A 24256-nucleotide genomic window follows, 5' to 3' on the forward strand; every position below is an offset into this window, starting at 1 on the left:
AAAGAAAAAAACCCAAACTGCATCCTATCCATCAACAGATTCATCCCTTCTGCTTTGGGGCAACCTGTCTTCCTTGTAAACAAGCTTTCAAAGATCTAGTGAAGACAGACAAATGTCCAAACAGAGATAACAGAAACCAATGTGCCTTAGTTGTTTCTCTTGTAGTCTTGGGAATCCATTTTGGCAGGGGACCTGTAAGCATTTGTCTGAATGAATAAAGCTGCCATGGAGCCATTTTCTTTCCACAGAACTTACTAAGTACCCCTCTCCTCATTAGTTACCCATTGTTTCTCTTTCTCTGCACCCAACATGCCACAGTAAGCCTTTTTGATCATTGGGGGGCGGGGGGAGAGAGTTGGAGATATTTCGTAACCAAGGTACCAGGCTTTGGAACAATACAGAACCAACAGGCTGTCAAAAACAATGTTTGCTGTTTGGCCCAAGTTTTGCAAATACCATTAAGCTGAGTTATTGGTTTGTGTGTCCTTACCGCCTGTTGCCCCCCACCCCCAGCACCCTCCCCCAACCTGCCAGCTGTCAACAATAATGCTAGATGGCACTTTTCTTGTTACGGCTTCCTTGTGAATTGCATTTGCTTTCCGAAAGGATCAGCAGCCATTTTGTTTCAAGCAAAATGGAACCAATGTCCATTGTTGTTGTTTAGTCATTTAGTCGTGTCCGACTCTTTGTGACCCCATGGACCAGAGCACGCCAGGCACTCCTGTCTTCCACTGCCTCCCGCAGTTTGGTCAAACTCATGCTGGTCGCTTCGAGAACACTGTCCAACCATCTCGTCCTCTGGCCAAAGCTCCTGCAGCCAATGGGAAGCCACGGAAGCCCCGTTGGATGTTTGGCTTCCAAAAGTAGTTCGCAAACTGGAACGCTCAGAATGCCTTTGGCTTACATATAAGCCCAGAGACAGGAGAAGAAAATACCAGGGAGGGACAGTTTGAGGCATGGACTTTTGTCTTGCACCTTCTTCAGAAAAGAAAAATAAATGGGGACATTTTACTGCTACATTTTGGGGAAATTATGGGTGTGACCTGAGAGAGGTGATTTGGTGTGTGTTTATGTTTGTTTGGGGGGGTGTTCTGCATGCATTTTTTAGACTGCCTGTCTCTTTTTTTGCTCCCCCCCCCGGTGTCTGTCTTTTCAGAGGATGACTCCTCTTTGTGGTGTTTTTTATGGTGGGTAGCCTGACGTTTTTGTTTTATGGAGGTATATTTCTGTCAGGGAACTGACAGCGGAGCTAGAGGCGGAGGGAAGGCTCTCAAATGATGCTGGAGAAGGGCCCAGCAGGGAGAGAGGCAGCTCCGTAGATGGGAAAGCAAATCAGCGCAACACCAGGGATATAGAGGGGCTGATGGGGGAATCGTCGAGAGGGCTCCAGGACTCTTCACCGGACACCAGCGGGGAGAGCATGGGTCCTCCGCTACCCATGCCCACCCTGCGCAGAAGACTTCCGCGCAGAGAGAGTAGGAGGAGACTGGGTGTCAAACAACTTTTATGTTGGAAAAGATTTAAGAAACACCCACTGACGGATTCTGCTAGCGACTGAGGCAGCCACAAATTGAAGGGCTGTCCAGACAGAAAGGTTTAACAAGGCAACATAACCAGGAGAGGCGGCAACTTACGCACGAGCAACCCCATACCCATAACAATTGCCTATAGTGTTTGTTGTTGCTGCTGCATGCATTTATGAGCATCACCACTTCCACTGCTGGGCGTTTTCTGGTGCCCTCCAGCATTCAGATTTCTAGATGTGTTCCAAGGGCCAAAAAGGTTGGGGACACCTGCAACGTTGAAGGTGGCTTTTGCAGTAATTGCACAGAGAAGGCTCTGTTTGCCATCACTTAAGGAGTGTGTAACGTTTGCGTGCTCCAAATCGGGGTATACAATTTACTTTACCTTAAATATAGCGTTTTCACAGAAACCCTGCATTCTCTAGAAACTCTATCCATCTAAATTGCTGTATTTAGTGTGGCTAAATAAGTCCAGGCCAAATTTAGTGCCTGTCCACAAACAGACCCTGCCAGCTGAATTGTAAGGGTCATTCTGGAAGGTAGTAATGACTAGTGGCACTTGTGCCATTTCATCTGGGAAACTAAATAGATTTTAGAAAACACCTGGGAAACATTCAATATGAAGCTTTAGATTTGTCAGGAAAGTTGACTTTGGATTCATGCGGGACTTTTCCTTTCAGCAAGACTTACAACCCAGAGCATCTCTAGGAGGAAAACTTTCCTGTCAACTTCTGTGAGACCCCTGAGCAAACCTCTTTCAGATTTGGCTGTAAGACTCTACAGTTGCTCACTTGGTACTATTGTTATTATTATGTTTATATCCCACTTTTCCTCCAAGGAGCTCAAGTTGGTTCTCCCCAGGACATCCCATTTCCCCCCGCGACAGCATGGTGGCCGCAATCTCACACAGGACCCCAAAATACACGTTTTTGGGTGCCGTAAGAACATGCCCCCCCAAGCATGTCTTTGAGGCTCTGTGATTTTCTGCAGATCATGTGACTCACATGAGAGCACCGACAGGAAGAAATGTGTCCTGTTTTTGGGACTCAACATGTTGGAGGGTCAGGTATTTCAAACAATGTTTATTCAGGTTGTGTTTGTGCTTGTCGTACCTCTGGTTTTCAAACAGCTTAGTTCTCAAACGCTTTGGCTCCCAAACGCCACAAACCCAGAAGTGAGTGTTCCAGTTTGCAAAGTACTTTTGGAAGCCAAGCGTCCAACGGGGCTTCTGTGGCTTCCCATTGGCTGTAGGAGCTTCCTGCAGCCAATCAGAAGCCGCACTTTGATTATCGAACATTTTGGAAGTCGAACGGACTTCTGGAACAGATTCTGTTCGACTTCCAAGGTATGAGTGTAGCTCCTTTTAGACCTTCCAATCAGGGTAGAAAAAACATGCATCAAGTAGGGAGTAGGATTGCAGCAGCAAGCTGAAACGCAACATAAAAAATGCCCTGCTGGATCAGACCAATGACCCACCTAGTCTAGCATCGTGTTCTCACAGTGGCCAACCAGATGCCTGCAAGAAGCCCAGAAGCAAGACTTAACTGCACTTGCACTCTCTACACTCATCTCCTTATAATGTTGCCCCAAAAAACCTCCACATGCCCATCTCAGTGTCAGAAAAGAAGCCACAAGGGCCATCGAGTCCAACCCCCTGCCAAGCAGGAAACACCATCAGAGCACTCCTGACATATGGTTGTCAAGCCTCTGCTTAAAGACCTCCAAAGTAGGAGACTCCACCACGCTCCTTGGCAGCAAATTCCACTGTCAAACAGCTCTTACTGTCAGGAAGTTCTTCCTAATGTTTAGGTGGAATCTTCTTTCTTGTAGTTTGGATCCATTGCTCCGTGTCCGCTTGTCTGGAGCAGCAGAAAACAACCTTTCTCCCTCCTCTATGTGACATCCTTTTATATATTTGAACATGGCTATCATATCACCCCTTAACCTCCTCTTCTCCAGGCTAAACATGCCCAGCTCCCTTAGCCATTCCTCATAAGGCATCGTTTCCAGGCCTTTGACCATTTTGGTTGCCCTCCTCTGGACACGTTCCAGTTTGTCAGTGTCCTTCTTGAATTGTGGTGCCCAGAACTGGACACAGTACTCCAGGTGAGGTCTGACCAGAGCAGAATACAGTGGCACTATTACTTCCCTTGATCTAGATGCTATATGAGCATTACCTGTTCTGGTGTTCAGATGAGCACATGTAGGTCGTGATCCTGCCCCCTCACGGATAGCTACTACCTGAATGACAATCATAGCCATTTTGAGATGTTCATTAGGGCGATGCTCATTCCAAGAACACATAGGTTGTGAGGGGAGCCTGCAGCTGCAATAACACTCCCAGGTGCATTTGTCAAATGTGGGAATGAAAGTCTACAAAGGGCACATAGAATGATCCAATTGTAGTGTTGGAAGGGACCACAGGGATCAGCGAGTCCAATCCCCTGCAATGCAGGAATCTTTTGCCCAAACTGGGGCTCGAACCCATGACCTTGAGATCTAGAGTTTCATGCTCTATGGCAAGGGTGGCCAACTCCCAAGGGACTGTGATCTACTCACAAAGACTGGCAGTGATCTACCCCCCTTTTTGGGGTTCAGGTCTAAGTTGCTGAGCTTTTTTAGGGAAGAGGTAGGAAGGTGAAGAGCGAAAATGCTGAGCTTCTTTGGGGGGAGCCAGTGATCTACCGGTAGATCTACCTGTTGGACATGCCTGCTACAGGAATGGAAATTTTAAAAATGCACAATACAGAGTCACTGACGTCCAAGCTCCCACATCACAGATAAGCATATTGGATAGAATCCTACTGATGCCCTGAATTCACAGAAGGTCTTTTGGTCCAACAGGGTCGCTCACTAATGGAAAAGGATGGGAATAAGACCACTGATACATCTGCACAGACAGGCAGTGACTGTCTAGAACTGCAGAGGTCTCTTCCTGTCCCACTTGGCGATACCAGGGATTGATGCTCTACCACCGAGCTATGGCCTACCCCCTCTAGGAGCATCTCCTGAGCGGGGTTCTAGCCCCAGGAACTCTGGATCCAACCAAAAGCATTTTTATGGGATTGAGAAAGGCAGGCAGGCAGGGGCCAGAGAGATGAGCTGGCTCATCAAGAGTCTCAGCGTACTGGCTGCCCTCCTGGATACTGGATGTGAAAGCACCAAACTTTGGGCTGGCTGCCAGTCTTCAATGCTGGGTCTTCATCTATACTCAAGCTGTATGTTTCTAAATAAACACCAATATTTAAAAATACCAATAAACTTTCACTGGCTATCTTCTAAAGGAAATTGAGCCTGGGTAAGATCACTGAAACCTCTCACCTTTTGGAGAGAGGTTAACACTGTAATTAAAAGCATGGCTCCCAAATGATTCCCAAAGTTAAAAGCTGACGTCCCAAACTAAAATTTGACATGCTATTACTTTTAAGAGAAAAAAGTGTTATGTGAGCATACCAAACATACTTCCACTTACCCAGCAATTTACTATTTTCCAGTGCTTGAGGTTCCTGACCACTTGCGATTGTAAATGTGACATTTATTATAGTAATTGCATCAATATATCATGGGATGATTTCTGCACTCTGCATGCGCCGAGAGTGTTTTCATTGATTTTGCCCCCATCAATTGTTTGGATGAAACAGGGGGATTTGTTTTGATTTTAAATTGCTTGATTGTTTGCACAGCTCGGCTTAATTAGCGTCTGTACAGCCATCGCAGAGTGCCGCATGTGGTGTTCTAGCATGATGAAATGAATATTAAACTGCCTTACAGGAATGTGAGGAGGCTACAGGGCATAAGGATGGAATTCAAAAAGGATTCTCTGAAAGGCTGAGTTGTGCAGCTTGCTATGATACTATGCCAAAGGAAAAACTCGAGAAAGGAAAGAGCAGTTCCTGGTAATGTAGTGCTTTGAAATCAGCTGCTGAGCGCTCTTCAAATACCTGGTGTTGCTGCTGTTTACAAAAGGCGTTCCTAATAAAGGCACCTACCTGCTAAACTTATAGATATTGTCTGATAGTTTTAGGAAATGATTGCTGGCACCTCCCTAGTGCATGCTTGGTTTGTGAAATGACAAATTTATTGAGCGAATTGAAAACATTACTTTCAGCTTCTTCTGCTACAGAAGATGGCCATTCGCATATGTAACGTTGAGTGTTAGTTATTCTCTCATTAATTTACATGGCGGTGGCTGAGAGTTGTGACATTGCTAATGTCTGGGAATGTCAATGTGGCACTCCTGAAGTCGTCCTCCGCTGCCTGTGCAGCCTCCCCTCACATTCATTGCCCTCTTAGTCATGAGGTGATGAGGGTGGTTATCTTTTCCTCCCTTGAAAAGTACAGACCCCCCCCCCCAAGTGTCCCTGTTTTCCAGGGACATCCTTGATTTAGAGATGCCATCCCTTTTTCTGATTTGGTCTCAGAATGTCACAGGATGTCCCTATTTTCATTGGAGAAATGTTGGAAGGTATCCAACCTCGAAGCCGTCTGAAAGCAATCCTGTATAGGGAAGGTTTTTTAAAAAAATGTTTAATGTTTTATTATGTTTTTATTATGGGGGGAGTGCACCTACCCACCCCGGCAGCATGATCCTGGCAGAGTGCCATTGCAGCTGCGCCAACCCCCCCCCCCGCTGGGTGCCACACCATACCCCGGGATGCGTGCCAGCCCCGCCCCCGCCTACTCCCCCCCCCAAGTGCCGGAGCATGAAGCTCTGCCACTGAGCGGTATACAAATTAAAAGTGAAATGAAATGAAATCTTTTCCCACATGTACTGTATCTGCAGTAGCATTGTGAGCATCCCAAGTTAGGTGGGTGACTCAGTTGGCCTGTTCACCTGTGTTACCTTTTTGGGGGAACATCCATCCCAGAGAGACTTACCTAGCCCCTCCTCTTATGTCCTTTCAGCATCAAGAGAAGAAGGTGTTGTTTTTTGTTTTAAACCCCAGGCCAGTCTCCCCCAAATTGGTGCTTTCCTGATGTTTTGGGCCCTAATTCCCATCAGCCCCAGACAGCATGGCCAATGGTAAGGGATGATGGAAGCCGAAGTTCAAATCACCTAAAGACCACAAAGGTGGGGCAGGTTGTCTTATTTTATACCTCATAAAAGTAAGAGCTGTCAAGGTAGAGTGGAAACAAAGGGAGAGGAGAATAAAAGGAACAAGGGAGCTATATGTTTTACATTTATATCCTGTCCTATCAGACCTCAAATGAACCTTCGGAGCTGCTCGCATAAAATTTAATTCAGACGCAATCGAAAATGGTCTTAAAGCATCGTTAAAATCCAAGCTGTAAAAGCAAAAACCCAGAAAGAGCACCAAACTCTCAAACATGCCACATCAGCAAAACTACAGCCGTTTTTGGCTGACTCCCTCAGAAGTTCAGAATCAGTGGATGCAGAGAGAAGGTGGGACTTAAAGAAGTTAACAGGAAACTTACATCCGTGATCTGCTGTTGTCTCAACAGTGAATGGCAGCTCCCCTTAATGAAGGATGACTGCTTGAGAGATGCTCCCCCAAGCAAGAATCGGAGGATCTGTGTGCACAATTCATTAAAAATAATAATAAAAAGCCATGAAATGTGGCAGGGCAGCAAGTTCTATAAACAGCAACACAATTGGGAATACGCAAGGGACCACTTGGGGAATATGATCGTAACTGATACCGAGACCTTGAAAGGCCGTTGTAAGTATTCACATGTAAAGACTTTCACCTGTTGCCTTAAATCATTCATACCAAAGGCATGTCCGCTGTCGACTTCGACCTCGGGCGCAGGGCAGAAGGACATCAAAGGGTGTTAAGGGATCAGGTGGCAGGTAGGTAGCATGCTCATGTTCCTGAATGAAAGGAGCGTGTCAGTAAGTTGCAAAAACAGGTGGAGGGGAGACTTTAGCACCTGGGTACATGAGTGATGTCAGAAGAAGGAAAAGAAAAGAGAGACTTTCTCATTCTTTGTATATTGATGTGAATACCGATGAAACTGCTTGCTGCTGAGGTTGCATTTGAAGAATACACAACATGGTCCAGCCAAGACTGAACTCAGGAAAGCCACACTGATTTCAATAGGGTTAAGCATGTGAACATTGCAAGTCAGTTTTCTTCAGGCTTAACCTCAGACTTGCGCCTCTTTCTGTCTAGGAAGCCTGCATTTTCTTCATTTATTCATGTAAAAGTTAGGCTGGCTTTGAATGGCACCAGTTGGGTAGTACCAGCAAAAAACAAACAAATGTGTTTTAGGAAAACACATTGTAAACATGTTGCCGTAAGACAGAACTCTACAGCTCCATCTGGTGTCACAGTGTTATAACACATTTAAAACACTTAAAAAATAATAATGTTGCTGAGTCCTAACATTAATAGTTTATTAAAAAGTTTCTTCCAGTGCCCTCCTCTGATGTTGTTGCTCTCTCATTTAGGCTTACCTGGTGCAGGTGGTAGCAAGAGCATTTCAAAGGGGACCGAGACCTGCCAATTTATTCCCCACAATGCCTTGAAGTGCCAAGCACAATGCCACCCATGGCATTGTGGGAAATCAAACTGGAGGCTCACAGCTATGGCCAATCACTCTCTAGTCCCTCAGCTTGGAGGGCCCAGGACAGGTCTTGGCGCTCACGAGCCTTTCTGTGGTCCTGGGAGTTGTGCTATTAGGCTAGGTGATGGCAGTTTTCATTGGACCAGTTTCCAAGACTGAGATACAATCCTATAACCACCGTACATGAGAAGAAGCACCATTGGGCCATGGCTCAGTGGTACAGCACCTGTTTTCATGCAGAAAGCCCTGGGTTCAATCAAGGTAGGGTTGGAAAAGATTCCCTTCCTGTAACCTGGGGAGCTGCTGGCAGTCAGTGTGGGCAAAGCTGAACTGGATCGTCCAATGGTCCGACTCTGAACAAGGCATGTTCCTATATTCCTATGTTCACTGAGCAGAATGCACAGAATGCAGGAATCGCAGCTAAAGAATCCCCAAGTTGATGAGTTTTATTTAAAGGCAATGGGTTAGTCTGTATTGGTGTATATAACTAGATTGAGCAGTTGCATGCACCAAGTTTTTGGGTTGTAGTTCTCTTTTGCATGGTTGTGGTTGTATAAATCAGATCACAACATTTCAGTATCTGCCTTTCAGTTTGACTCCTTGGTATTCAGAATCCCATTCAGTAAGAACATTTCCTGTAACTCGGAATGAGGGAGAAGGCCAGGCTACAACTCTCATGAATGCATTAAATTATCATTTCCCCTAAACATAAGTAGCTGCAGAGTCTCGATTAGCCAAGAAAAACATTTCTTTCTTGCTCGAATACACACACAGAGATACTGTTCATTGGCAAAAAGTATGTTTTACAACACAATCCTGCACACGTCTACTAAGAAGTAAGACACACTGAGTTCAATGTGGCTTACTCCAAAGTAAGTGGATATAGGAATGGAGTCTATATGGTTTATTTGATTAGTGTTCCTGTAGCAGCCTGGAAAGCTATATATTACATAATATTATCTGTTATAAATCTGTGGCTTGCAAAGATATCTGTGGCTTGCAACGATATCTGTCTGCACCAATTCTTTTTAAAAACAAGTATATGTGTGTTTAATAATTCCTATCTCTTATGCCAATTACTGACCACTTTGGCCCCTTTTCTTTTCCCGCATGGCATATATGATCAAGAATCTTTCCAGTGTTTTCTGGAATCAGACCTAAAACCAGCATTTCAAATGCCACAAAAGAAAAGAGAAAGTCTGTGTTTTTACTCTTCTTCGAGTCAAGGAAACCATGAAGCACAAGATCATAAATAGAGCCTTGCTGGGTTTTCCAGCATCCCATTCTTACAGTCGCCAACTGGATGCTTATAGGAACCAGAGAAGGAGGGCCTGAGTGTCACAGTGCTCTCCCAATTTATGATTCTATTTCAGGCCACTGTGAGAACAGGTTGCTGGACTAGATGCTAGGGAGTTCAAAATCTGGGTGCAGCAACAGAGAAGGTTTGAATGGGGGGGGGATTGGAAGGAAACCTGGAGGCAATTTGGAAAGTAAGACCATTTCTAAGGGATTGAGGGAGGTTAACATTTGAGTAGGCTGCAACTGTGAGTCTTTTTTTCTTTTTTGAAAAAGTATCTTTTTGGGTGTCACCAGCTGTGGGAGTGGCTGTTCAATGCAGCTGGAGAGCTCTTTCTTGCCCCAACTCTCCCTGCACCCAGAGACATTTCTTTTTTTGGGGTGGGGGGGAATGGTGGCCACTAGACAGCAACTGCCAAGAAGATTCCCACCTAAAAGATCTGAAAAATAATGCTGTCCAAACCTCTTACACAAAGTCCCCCATCTTTTTTTGTGCTGAAAAGTCTCAGCCAAATTCACTGCTTGCAAATTGTTGGCATCTGTCTGTCTCGAGAGACAATGGGGTACGCCTTGGGGAGGAGTCAAGCTGCTGCATTAGCAGCACTGAAATGACCTCCCCCAGACACAAGCCTGGGAAGTGTGTTCTGGGATTCCCAGATGAGAAGACCGCCTTCTCGGCCACACTGATGTGGTCCAAAGGAAAGCAGAGCAGGACGTTTGGCACCAGCTTGGTTGCAGGAGTTGCTAGAAGGAGCTGTATGAGGCGTCATCCAGCCGTCTTAGGGACTACAGATTTGTGTTGGGTTTACTCTTTAGCCTTTTCTTCTCCTGAAGATATCCAGCAAGGCAGTGAAGGTTTAGGAGTTTTCCTTCTTCTAGATGGGCTACCTTCCCATGTTGACAAGCCCCATCTGCCCCTCACTTCCCTCTACAGCATGTGCCCTCTTGACCATTGGACCCACTTGTTGGGTGATAATGCCGAGGCCGGTGCCTTTCCACCCCAACGCAGCATCGCCCGGGATTCATCACTCTGGTACCCCGTCACGCTGATGTGACTCAGAGCCAGTGTGGTGTAGTGGTTAAAAGCGGCAGATTCGTAATCTGGGGAACCGGGTTCGTGTCTCCGCTCCTCCACATGCAGCTGCTGGGTGACCTTGGGCCAGTCACACTTCTCTAAAGTTCTCAGCCCCACTCACCCCACAGAGTGTTTGTTGTGGGGGAGGAAGGGAAAGGAGAATGTTAGCCGCTTTGAGACTCCTTCAGGTAGTGATAAAGCGGGATATCAAATCCAAACTCTTCTTCTTCATATTCAAGGATGTGATCACATGACTAGCAGAGTCCAAACGGAAGCTGAGCCTTGATGTGTAACATCTAAGCCTAAATTATTGCGCAGAAAATCAAATGTAACAGAACAAAGAAAACATGGCTTTGTTGGGATACTGCCAGGGAGACAAAGTCCATCATGGCCCCCAAGCCGGCTGCCGGACGATCCATCGATCTCCCATAGATACAGTATCAGCAATTAGCGACACGAGTTTTCTAGAAATAGCTTGCCACATTCCAGAGCTCATGCACACTCTATCAGCAGATAGTTCACAGCAGAAGTTGCATGCAGGAGAGCATTATTTACAAGTTTTATTCAGCGTTGATCAGAACGAAGAAAAACATGACTGCCTGCATCAGTGTCTCCAGACACAGAGAGAAAACGAAAGCAATAGGAAACATAAACATCCTGTGAACCGGAAATGCACAGACTCTGTGACTCACAAAGCCTGCTCCCTTTTAAGGTGGAACGGAAATATCCTAACAGGCTTCTCTCTCTGTCTTTCTTCCATGGAGAAGGAACTGCAAAAGCAATAGCTATACAGAATGGAACAGTGTACAGGTTAAGAACTTAATTCGTTTTGGAGGTCCGTTCTTAACCTGAAACTGTTCTTAACCTGAGGTACCACTTTAGCTAATGGGGCCTCCCACTGCTGCTGCACGATTTCTGTTCTCATCCTGAAGCAAAGTTCTTAACTGAAGGTACTATTTCTGGGTTAGCGGAGTCTGTAACCTGAAGCGTCTGTAACCCGAGGTACCACTGTATCTCAGTTTCAGCTCACAAGACTCCAACAATCAGTGCTGGAATGTAAACACAGACATGTGGCATGCAACAATCCCACACATCTGCAGCACGGGAGGAATGGAATTCCCAACACCACTATGGGTCTTGTCTGCTCAATCCACCAGAGTCTGTCTTTGCATGCAGGGGAAGCCCCTAACCTCACCTGGTTTAGTCGACCAGTCAAAGCCGTTTCCCGGGCTGTAACTGCTGTTGCATGCTGACAACTTCTAGGAGCCACAGGTGAGAGCCAAGTGCAGGGTGGGGACCAAAGTGGACAATCTACCCCAGATGGAGCACAACATGTCCCCCTCCAAAGGCACTACTCCTCCCCCAACACCCCATGCACCCCACTATTTTAGCCTTCTCCGAACTTATCACCTCCAGATGTTTTAGACTGCTGGCTGGGGATGATGGGAGTTGTAGTCCAAAATGTAACAGGTTGCAGAAATCAGCCATAAATCTTACATCCCTTGGTTTCATTCATATATATATGAATCCAATTCTATGCAAAGACCGCATCATTAAAAAACCATATTCATGAAAAAAGCTATGATAGCAATACAGGTAGCATTGCGATCTACCATGCCATACCCTGGGGGAATTTACTTTACTAATGTTTGCAGTTCCTTTTTAGAATTAATATTAGCTTTACTTGCTTCCCTATCATGGTGCTGATATGAGTAGGGTACGGGCGGGGGTCCTTTTTGTATGTCTCTATTTACTTTAAAGTCTTATTTCAAAACCTGAAGAATGGGAGCCAAAAGTCTGAACAAAGAATGCATTGTAGCGATAACTAGCAATTTTGCTGTTAAGTAGAAAAATTCATGAATAAAACAATCTGGTGCTACCTTCTTTCTTTCTTTTTCTTTTTTTTATCTTTTGCCACCGAGTCCCATTGCCAAAATGCTGGAGGTGTGATATAATCCCCTGTAATTACATGTTTTGTGATTGAGCATTCCTTGGCTGTTTAAATGGATTAAAAATTGATTTAGGAGGCTGGGGAGGGGAGTTGCATTTCAGACAGGCTGGTGAAATAATTAGCAATTAATACTGTGCTGCTGTTTAGCAAGCCATTGTTCAGCTACACTTTGCCATTGGCACATGGACCCCAGCGACTTGTTGAATGGTTTCACAGTGTCTTATCTCATTGTGTGGAATTTGTGTTGCTTTGTGGGCAGGCGGGCATTTCAAAAAGGGGAAACCCAATTTGGCGGGCTAAAATGGAAATAACACCAAGACTCCCTTCTCCTGTTACCTTTGCAGAGAGGGACCAAGGGTGCCAGCTGAACTGGGGAGGAAATAGGCTGGTCTGCCCCTGTGCCTTTCATTTTCATTTATTTAGAGTCCTCCGGACAACCTGTTTATTGAACTTTCACCCTTGCAGAAAGCTGGCAGGGAGGTTAGAGTATTATGTGGTCTGGTAGAGGTTATATGGCAGTAAACATTCATCTCTGTTTGCTTGTGGGCTGTTCATGCATCTTCTTGCTAATCATTCATTCATCCCATGCTTTTCAGTGCCTGCATTTTTTTATTTTTTAAAAAACCACAATCGTCTTTGTTGTACCAGGGTGAAAGAGCACTTGAATAAACTTTAATTGCAGAACCCTCCATTTCCATTATGCACTGGAATCCCTCACACAAAATAGCGTGCATCTTTCTTTGTTTACACACTTTCACGACACTCTCTGCAATATCATACTCTCAGGGCTAACAATAGATGTAACTAAGACCGTTGCAAAATAAATTCTATCCCGCCTTCTTAGAAACAGCAGCAACCTGAATGCACAATGCCTTGCAGATTTAAACATCACACAATGTATAAAAGGGTGCAGAACCACAACATCAAACAAAAATTGAAGAAATAACAACTGCAGAACATCAGTGTTAAAATAACAAGCCAAGAAAAGAAAAATCTGATAGAAAAACAATGCACTGAAACAGCAGCGATTCATAAAGCGATGATCCTCACAGCAGCAGTGACATGATTAAAACAACAAAGGCTAAAAAAACAAAATAGAAATGTATCACAAATGTGAAAAACCCCCCACCAGGATTCAATTGATGGTAGCTTGGTGCTATCCGGATGTTTTGGACTACAACTCCCATCCTTTAGGGTTGCCCTGAACAGAAGAAGATCTTGAGCTGTTTGGGTTTTTTTGAAAAATCTCCCCAGACATCAATTCCTCCTTTGAGATCCCAGTAATGCCATACATCCTTCCTTATGTTTGGGGCTGATGGGAGTTGGGGTCTGAAACATCTGGAAAGAACCAGTTTGGGGAAGACTGGTCTGAGGTAATGAAAAGCTCTTCAAGGACCATATCAAACTAACAAAGACAGGATCAAGCATTAATATTTCTTGGCTGGGAGTTCCACAAATGTGGGGAGCAACATAGGAAGCTACAGTCATAGAACTGTAGAGTTGAGAAGAGAAGACTCCCTGGAAAAGACCCTGATGTTGGGAAAGATGGAGGGCACAAGGAGAAGGGGAGGACAGTGGATGAGATGGTTGGACAGTGTTGTCGAAGCTACCAGCATAAGTTTGACCAAACTGTGGGAGGCAGTGGAAGACAGGAGGGCCTGGTGTGCTCTGGTCCATGGGGTCACAAAGAGTCGGACACGACTAAACACCTTCAGACGCCTTCAGAAGCTGGAGCACACAACTCAGCAGAGTAAATAATGCTGCGCAACAGAAGTGGCGGGGAGAGGCTGTGTTGAGCATATTTACAAACAGTTTATTCAGCATACAAGAGGAAAACATGTCTTCTCTCCTTCGTGTCCAAGCAAGCAGCATAAGCAAAAGCTGTCCACAAACGGAAGTTCCCAGCAAGCTGTGCTGGAGTGTAAACAGACATGTGACACACAACAATCATGCCTGTCCCTTAAGGTGGAATGGACTATTCCAACAGGCACTGCTACTTTTGAATGAGAGCCAAACTCAGCTCCACAATGACTGGTCAAGCTGGAAGAGCCAATCATTCATGTTGCTGCCTCCCCAATGGCAGCAACAGCAGAGGAAAAGGATGTTTGTTGCATTGGGTGGGTGAGCTGAGGAATGGGTGCCCCCTGGCAGCATCATAACCCCTGAAATATGAAGCTGGCCTTGGCATCAAGTCCATTGCTCACTGTTTAAATAAGATCACAGACAGGACTACTCCCCCCTCCCCCGTCAATATAGCTTCCTGGTACTTCAAAATTTAAGGCCTAAATTGATAATGTTTTGCTAGCACCACAGCCGGACATTATTAAAGTGGTGGCTTTCTCAGACCACAGTAGATTTGAAACAGGAGCTTAGCTTTCACAGCAGTGAACCTCGATTGTGCAGAACAATGATCACTGTACCATGGAGAAGACCTGTAATGCTCTCCCACTTAAAAGAAACAAAACAAAATCCGATCCTCGGGTAACCTTAGAAGCTATTTGCTCTAGCGGGTCAGAAAAACGCTCAAGTAGCTGAGATTAAAAGAGCTCCACAGCCAGTTCAAGGAGGGTTTCGGTTCCAATACGACATCCAAAATCATCTTTAAATCTCTCTCTCTTTCTCTCTCAGACATACATATCCCTCCCTCTTTCTTTGTACCTGTGTTTTTGCAAGCCTGTCTTCACGAATCAGTTGCCTTAGGGAATGTGCAAAAATCTGCACTGATTGTATATGTTAATTTAATACGCGTTTTAATTATTTATTCTCTTAGGTTTATATCCTGTTTTTTAAAAAATAAATTACGGACTCAAGGTGGTGTACAAGTGGTCCAAAGACGGTCGCCCAATCAAGGTACTGACCAGATCCGGGCCTGCTTAGCTTCAGCATGCCTTCTGTCCGTACCTTGGAGACCAGACCTGGAATCTGCACTTGGCCTACTGGGGCATTTGCCAGGGCCTCTACACCCAGGGGAGCTCCGCAGATTTGATGGTTTGCCTGGCTTCCCCGACCCTGGAACTCACAGCCACTCATGCCCCCCAAATGCTAGCAGAGAGACAGTTGTTCGTGCTGAGGCCCCCACTGCAGGCAGCATGAATGCTTTGGTGACTGTGACGTACATATGAGAGTGCTGGAGGAGAAATAATTAAACAGGTTACCCAATCAGGACCCAGGGAGGTGGAGTCAGAGGGACTATAAAACCAGCTCTGGGAGGGGCAAAGGGAGGAGTTCGTTGGGAGTTGGGTGGTTGGTTGGAGTGGGAGTGAATTGGGATAGAATCTGTGGGTAGGTTGAGTTAGTGTAGCGAAATAAGCTGAGTCAGGAACTAGGAGTTTAGGAGCTAGGAAGACAAGTAAATAACTGAGAGGTGGTTTAGTAAGTGAGAGCAGGTAGCGGAAGTTATAGGTCTGGATAGGCACCTCATGATTGTAATTGACCGATACCGTTTATGAAACCACACGCTTGTTAAACTGCAATAAATAAACAGAAGTTTATGTTCCAATTTAACCCTGACTGGACTCAGTATTGTACCAGGTAGGGCCTGGGTGGTGGCAGCGAGAAATAAAGTGGTGGCACAGGGATCAATAGATGGTGAAGTGTCCGGGGACCCTGTGTGATTGCCACAGTGACAACATCCATTTGAGGAGGTGAGAGAATTTCTCCTATTCTCTTCCTTTATTGTTCCTCTATTTCCCTCTTCACTCCTCCCATATTCTGAATTAACCAGGAGAATCTGCAAAATCAATCCCTGAAATACTTCATGGGCGGTTTATCTGAGCTTCCCATTCTTTCCATATATTTGCATCTTTCCTTTGCTCCCTACATGACCAGTGCTCATGTGTGCATTTATAAAGCACAGTGTCATTGCCACGACGCAATCACGCCCGTGATTAAATGTTCTTTATTATGGGAGTAATGTTTCACTATGGCCATGTGTACAACCAAGATTGCTTTTTGGGTGCACCTGCACACACGGTAATGTAGATATGGGACAGGTAGGAATGGGTCGAAGGGGGTGAAAGATGGAGCAGGTGTGGTGCTCTTACCAAAGACATGGATCAGGTCCTGGACTGATCCAGCCCATGAAACCAGGGTGGAATTAACCATGTTGGTGTCAGGGACTGGGCAGTGGAGGAACGGTGGAGACCGCCTCCCCATCCTGACCCTTCCAGGGAGGAGGAAGAGAAGGAAAGTACAGTCATACCTCATGTTACGTTTGCTTCAGGTTGAGCATTTTCAGGTTGCGTCCCGCGGTGAGCCGTAAGTACCGGAAAGGGTTACTTCCAGGTTTTGCGTCTTGCGCATGCGCAGACGCGCAAAATGACATCACGCACATGCGCAGAAGTGGCGAATCGCGACCCGTGCACACGCAGATGCGGGTTGCGTTCTGCTCATGTTGTGAACGGGCCTCCGGAATGGATCCCGTTCGCAACCAGAGGTACCGCTGTATAGATTTAACAGCAGGGGTTTGAGGGAGGTAGTAGCTCAAAGGCAGATGAGGGGGAAAGTTGGGAAATCATGAGCAACACCCAGCTGACATGTTGCCATTAGAAAGCATTCCAGACCCTCCATCTCCCAGAACCTGGCAAGCCTTAAAAGTAAGAGAGCAAAGAGTTCCTTAGGCTTGGATTTTCAGTTCTAGCAGAGGGTATTTGAAGCACCGCTGAATACAGCTTCTTCCATAAAACTATTCCTCATCCTTGGTATGGTTTGCTGGAACCAGAAACATCACAGTTTCTGCCCACTTGTGTTTCCCAGCACAATAACCACCAACAGGCTCATCCCCCACAACTTTGTTGAAATGCCTTTTAAAACCATCCAAGCTGGTGGCCCATCCATCCCACATCTTCCATGAAACGACACTGGGTGCCTTAGCTTTGAAATCAAAACATGCCTGAATCTGAATAACCTCCATTCACTGAAGAGGGTGAGTGATGTGGGGAATCCAATTAATTTATTTAGAGTTCTTCAGCTCCTGATATATGGCCATGACCCTTGCTGACACTAATGAGAGTTTCATGTCCCTGCCAAGAAAAGAGAAGAAGATCTTTGGGGAGTATTTAAGAGTTTACTAATGTTGTGTTTGTGGGAGGGAAAAAGGGATTGGAATTACCTGAACTGCTAGTTCAGTCATAAATATTGCCCAGCTAAGTAACTGTCATGGAGCTTCTAAAATTATATTCACATAAAGTGAACACTGAATCTAATTCCAAGAATGAACATTCCTGACAATGTTCTCCATAACTAAAAGGTGAGCTTCAACTCACATCATCCTTGGACTTTGGTCATGCTGGATGGCTCTGCCTGCTTAGTATTTTACTAACTGTGAATAAATGTATTGCACAAGAGAACTATACTGAAAACAGGAAAAATACAGTAATTTATAATAGAAAGAGCAAGAAAGACATGAAAGGCCCTTTGGAAGTATCAGCTACTAAATGGCACTATCTCCTATTCTCCAAATCTGACTATGGTGGCTCCCTCCTCATGTCAAATGAACAAAAACAAAATAAAAATGGTACACAATGAATGAAAAATGTGAAAATATGGGAAGCATACTAAAATGAGCTACAATGGATATATTTGAGAATTGAAGAGAATAAAAAATGAAAAGCGGCACAGATTATGACTGTAACCTTCTTAGCAGTTATTGGGATTTTGTTGAATTCCATTAAAAGGGATGTACTCCCAAGTCAATATGCATAGGATCTGGCTGTAAACGTCGGCTCAGTTGGGAAAGGCTGGGTTTCCCCAGCCACTCTGGGTGGCTTCCAACAAAGTATTAAAATACAGTGGTCCATCAAACATTAAAAGCTTCCCTAAAGAGGGCTGCCTTCAGATATCTTCTAAAAGTCTGTTCGTTGTTGTTCTCTTTGACATCTGGTGGGAGGGCATTCCACAGGGCGGGTGCCACTACCCAGAAGGCCCTCTGCCTGGTTCCCTGTAACTTGGCTTCTTGCAGTGAGGGAACCATGAGAAGGCCCTCGGGGCTGGACCTCAGTGTCCGGGCAGAACGATGGGGGTGGAGACGCTCCTTCAGGTATACTGGACTGAGGCCGCTTAGGGCTTTAAAGGTCACCACCAACACTTTGAATTGTGCTCAGAAACGTACTGGGAGCCAATGTAGATCTTTCAAGACCAGTTTTATGTGGTCTCGGTGGCTGCTCCCAGTCATCAGTCCAGCTGCCACATTCTGGATTAGTTGTAGTTTCTGGGTCACCTTCAAAGGTAGCCCCACGTAGAGCGCATTGCAGTAATCCAAGCGAGAGATAACCAGAGCATGCACCACTCTGACGAGACAGTCTGCAGGCAGATGGGGTCTCAGCCTGCGTATCAGATGGAGCTGGTAAACAGCTGCCCTGGACACAGAATTGACCTGCATCTCCATGGACAGCTGTGAGTCCAAAATGACTCCCAGGCTGCGCACCTGGTCCTTCAGGGGCATAGTTACCCCATTCAAGACCAGGGAGTCCTCCACACCTGCCTGCCTCCTGTCCCCCCAAAACAGTACTTCTATCTTGTCAGGATTCAACCTCAATCTGTTTAGCCGCCATCCATCCTCCGACCGCCTCTAGACACTCACACAGGACCTTCACTGCCTTCACTGGTTCTGATTTGAAAGAGAGGTAGAGCTGGGTATCATCTGCATACTGATGAAAACCCAACCCAGCAACAAATTGGCCCCAGGCAGAGTCGCTCGGCATTGTTTGATGGAAGACTCTTCCAGGCAGCTCAGCAGAGCTGAGGTGAGCATTCTTTTTCTTTTTTGGCATTTAAATTGATCTAGCCTCAACTCTGCACTTTATAGTTTTTGTTTTTTTTTTTGGCTGCTGAACACAAACACACACACACACACACACACACACACACACAGTTTCATATTGTGTACTTCCTGTATTTCAAAAGTGTATGGAACAGGGGATTCACCAGCGTTTATTTACTTTATAGTGGTTCCCAGGATGTTCTCTGAAAACAACTCCCTCTTTTTCTCTTTTCTTACACATGTCAAAAGGCAGATTTGGAACAAATTATGTAGAATTACCAGTGGCAGAATTGCAGGGCGTAATTATCTGTTTTGTTGCAATAAGACAATAACAATTATGTTGCTTTTTTAAAAAAAGAACTCAACAGGGATAACTGGATTTCTTTCAGTTTGGATGTAACCATAATAACAATTTAAGCTACTAGTTTAAAAGTATTTTCCTTTCTAGTGGAGCAAAGTATACTTTGAAAGAAGCTGGCCCCTCCCGAATCACCTTTTGTGGCCTACAAACAAGCACAGGGTTCTGTCAACTGCATACAATGTTTGTAGGCAAAAGCTGGCATAAATCCTTGAGAAATTTGTTGAAAGTGCTGAAAAATTATCATTTTTCCAATTATTATAATTGGACAATTCTCAAATTATAAGAAAAGAAACTGCATTCAAAAGTTATCAAAGGGGAGAGAAAACATCACTGAAATACTTGTGTGCAGAGTTTTTGTTGCACTTACCTTACTTTTGAGGTCATCAAGAAAGGGAATTTCATCTTTCATTCTACAAATCATCTCACCATTGTCTGGTCTGTGCAGCCTTCCCAGGTGCCCACACTTCAATCAAAGTCCATGAGAAGGCATCTCTCCAGAGTCCTGACCGCCTGCATTTCCTGAAAACACGATGGCGTCCCCAGCTTGTCCTTCCTGTAAGCTTGGGGGGGGGAGGTGCTGCCTACCATGTGTTTGGCAGTTGTTTGTTTTAAAGTGTTTTTACTTCTTAAGAAATCAGCAAAAATGTGAAAAGGACTTCTCTTTTCAAAAAGGAAAGAAGAAAAATATCTGTGACTGCACTCATCTGAGGCACCTGGAAGCCAACCTTTGTGGCTTCTTGTGCTTCAGTTAAACTGACAGAAAGGTGTCATGAAGCAACTTTCTCCCAGGGGCTTTTTCTGATGAGGAAGTACAAACACCCGGGGAGGCTGTCCCATAGACATCAAAGTGCTATTTCAGAAATTTCAGAAATTTCAAAGTGCCCTAAGAAAAAGGCAGAAATGTTGAGGCCTCTTTTGCAGGAGAAGAACTTTTGAGTAATCAGGGCAGAGTGTTTGGCACAGGTCTAGCTGAAAGTAAACCCTACACCACAAAAGCATTGAAATATTTTAGCCGATGTGCTTTCGTTACAGCCCTGAAAAGAAGTGCAGAGTGCAGCTTTTCCTCCCACAATTGCTCATAGGATTATCAGAAGCCCCCTTATACGGAATCAGAACATTGGTCCATCCAGCTCAGTATTGTTGACATGGACTGATGGCTGGTCTCCTCAGCTGGGGGGCAGGGAATGTTCCCAGCCCTGCCTAGAGAAGCAAATAACATAAAAAGTGTCAAAGGCCTATCTGCTCCAGAATCCTAAAGTGGCCAACTAGTTGCTTATGGCAAGCCTGCAAACAGAAAGCAAAACATGGCGGTGGATGAACTTGGGTACTTTGCATTCAAAGCAAGTGTTCTACCATTGAGCTACAGTCTTTTCCCAATGCTACTGGTAGTCCAGATCCATTTGATCTCAGCAAATATTTATCCCTAATCAGAGGATCCTTTTTCCATACAACAGGGAAGCCAACAGCCAGCTCCTCTCTTACGCTCCCAAATACAGTGGACACTCAGGTTGCAAACGCGATCCGTGCGGGATGCACATTCGCAACCCGCAGTGGCGCTTCTGCGCACACATGGGTTGTGATTTGGCGCTTCTGCACATGCGCAAAATGCGATTTAGCGCTTCTGCGCATACACGACCTCCAAAACCCAGAAGTAACCCATTCCAGTACTTCTGGGTTTTGGAGCATCCGTAACCTGAAAAAACGCAACCTGAAGCATCTGTAACCTGAGGTATGACTGTAACAACTTTTCAGTGTGAGCTTGGGCAACGTTGGTGACTGGATGCCCCAAGCTGGGTTGCAGAAGAGACCTGGTGGATCCTTTCCTACCTTGATGAGGCCTAGCGGGTGCATCTGATAGTGGAAGTAGGGGCAACAGCAGCAGGTTTCAGTATTGTTCTGACCAGTTCTGGCAGACAAGCCGTGCTGTTTGAATCTCCCAGAGTGCTAGGTCGGATCATGGCAGAATAAAATGCCTGCTCCCACACCCAGCTGTTTTTTGTGTGTTTGTTTTTAAGATGGGGGGATACCAGGCTAGACACCAGAGGTAGACCCTGCCAGAGTGCTTGGACTCTGGAAACTGCCCAAGGATGACCCATCCTTGGCCTCTATTTAGAGGGAAGAGGAAGTGACCTTTGTAGAGCAGGGAAGGGTATCATATGGGATTTTAATGGATAGCCACTTATGACAAGCCAAAGAGCTGCAACTGTTGTGTTATTGGCTTAGCACTAAATAAGGCCTCTCATACACTACATCAAATGTTTATCTTGTTCCAGCACCAAACTAAACAGTGGACCTTGGTGTGCGTATCAATCATCCTCTGCCCTAAAAAGCAAAACCCCAAAACAACCAGCAGTATTTTAATGAGGACATATTTATTTGAACAATATGGCAACTATGGCTGCGTAACGTCACTCAGTCTAGTCAGACCTTCTGGCGGAGATGTCAACAATATATAGCCTCTTGCCCTTTACACACGTCAAGCTATCTGGAGTTGCTTTTCATTCGTTTTGGTCTTCAGGCTGAGCCAATCGGACCTTCATCCCACCTGCTCATTTTCTCAGCATATCAGACATGCTGCAGCATCTGCTCCCATGTTATTTGTTCCTGACGGTTGAGGCAGGCTGCTCCAATCATCATTAGAGCTCCCTGGCCAAGAAATTGTCAGCAAGCAGCGTAGCCATATGGAATTACACACTGTTTCTTAAACATTGTGACAACGTTTGATGAGCAGCACGTATTGCATGCGTTGTATTGTCTACAATTAACTTCATTCTCTTCCTGAGGAGTCATCCTTAATTTCGAGTGGCACAAACTGAAGTGAGTTTGCTCCTCAGGATTCCCTTTTTAGGAATCTGGTATTGAGCATTCACCGGATGTTCTCAGAATGCTGGATATCAGTTTTTAACATTGATTTCAGAATTTCGACAGCATTTGAGGGAACACACGCAATGTGTTTGGTTCTGACAGTAGTTGCAAGGCAACAGGCAGATGTGTTAAGTATTAAGATTTCTTGTTCGACCCTGTCAAAAAGCAAAACAATCCACATCTTTAAATTTTCTCTTACCAAAGATATAGTTTTAAACAAATAAAAGGACAGGATTTTGTTTACAAGGACAGAATCTTTTTGCTACTCACCTTAACTATAGGAGCACTTCCATGCTCCTAGAATTTCAAATTCCTCTTGAGATGCACTGAGGGATATCAGCAGCTTAATTTATCCATCTCAGAAAGGTATTAAAGGCATGGGAGCCCTGATAAAATGGTGGCTATAAACCAGAGTTAGAACAACAGACACATGGCATATATGTGACTGTGTTGTGAGCACATTTAAGATGTAGCCTTTCAAGAACAGAGGAAGAGTGAGACATTCAACAGCTGCAACATTTCTGATTGTGAAAGCAACACTGTGGGATTTCGTACCAAGAGAAGAAGCAATTCCCTTTTTTGCATAAAATTTGCATATGGCAATTTATATGTATAGATGCGCATTTAGAAAGAATATCTAAAATTTATATAGAGATGCAATACGTCTCACCATATTGGCGAAGACTGTGACCAGGTACCCTGTGTTGCTCAGTCTCTTGTCCAGGCTCTAACTGTTGAAGGGCAACTGAAGTTTCTCCCTTCTCATGGTAAAGGTAAAGGTAAAGGGACCCCTGACCATTAGGGCCAGTCGTGACCAACTCTGGGGTTGCGGCGCTCATTTCGCTTTTCTAGCCGAGGGAGCCGGCATACAGCTTCCGGGTCATGTGGCCAGCATGACTAAGCCGCTTCTGGCGAACCAGAGCAGCACACAGAAACGCCGTTTACCTTCCTGCCAAAGTGGTACCTATTTATCTACTTGCACTTTGGCATGCTTTCAAACTGCTAGGTTGGCAGGAGCAGGGACCGAGCAATGGGAGCTCACCCTGTCGCGGGGATTCGAACTGCCGACCTTCTGATTGGCAAGTCCTAGGGTCTGTGGTTTAACTCACAGTGCCACCCACATCCCCTTCTCATAGTACTTTATCATTAAAGTGGCCTTTGTCTGTTAGGCAAAATTGTATACCAACATGTATAATAGGTGAAATTTGCACTATAAAGCTGACACTTTTCCACAAGAACTTTTTATTATTTTTTAAAGCCCTGCTCAAACGGATGTGGAAATGTGAAGAACTGAATTTAAGATTGGAAAAATGAGAAACTCAGAGAAACTGGATTTGCCAAGGAGTGTGGTGGAGTCTCCTTCTTTGGAGGTCTTTAAGCAGAGGCTTGACAACCATATGTCAGGAGTGCTCTGATGGTGTTTCCTGCTTGGCAGGGGGTTGGACTCGATGGCCCTTGTGGTCTCTTCCAACTCTATGATTCTATGATTCTATGTTCATCACTAGTGGCAGCCCAATATCATGCATATGAGCAAGAACATAAGAAGAGCCTTGCTAGGCCAGGCTTTAGGCCCACCTAGTCCAGCTTCCTTCTCTCACAGTGGCCAAACAAATGCCTATGGGATGCCCATAAGCATTGCTCTCCAGTTTCTACATTGATAAGGAGTACCACTCATATCCTTAATAGAGGATTGTTATTCCAAATGGGGACACCTGAAAATTCTGCAGTACTTCATCCCCCTCTGATAAACAATAGCAAAACCTCTTGAAGCGTCTCATGTTAAAGGCCCAAATCTTTTGTGAATGCTCAGTACATCTCTTCTGTTTACTCGCCTTCTTCACCTTTGTAAAGATGTGACCTGACACCATGTAACTCATTGTAATTTGAGAGGTTCACA

At 45.1% G+C, this 24256-nt stretch overlaps 1 long non-coding RNA gene across 2 annotated transcripts in view; it reads right to left on the minus strand.

The window, feature by feature from the left end:
- LOC309529744 overlaps positions 1 to 21401 on the minus strand; it is a 28029-nt gene extending 6628 nt beyond the window's left edge. The window contains exons 1-2 of one of the 2 annotated variants that reach the window (XR_014218401.1): positions 21322 to 21401; positions 6960 to 7055 (exon numbers count right to left, since the gene is read on the minus strand). This is a non-coding gene — a long non-coding RNA (uncharacterized lncRNA). Of the gene's footprint in view, positions 1 to 6959; positions 7056 to 7255; positions 7666 to 21321 lie in introns of those variants that run through there. The other variant, XR_014218402.1, reaches the window with a different exon arrangement.
- Positions 21402 to 24256: the final 2855 nt, after the last annotated feature.

This window comes from Podarcis vaucheri, assembly GCF_965113315.1.
Source record: "Podarcis vaucheri genome assembly, chromosome: 3".
NCBI lineage: Eukaryota > Metazoa > Chordata > Lepidosauria > Squamata > Lacertidae > Podarcis > Podarcis vaucheri.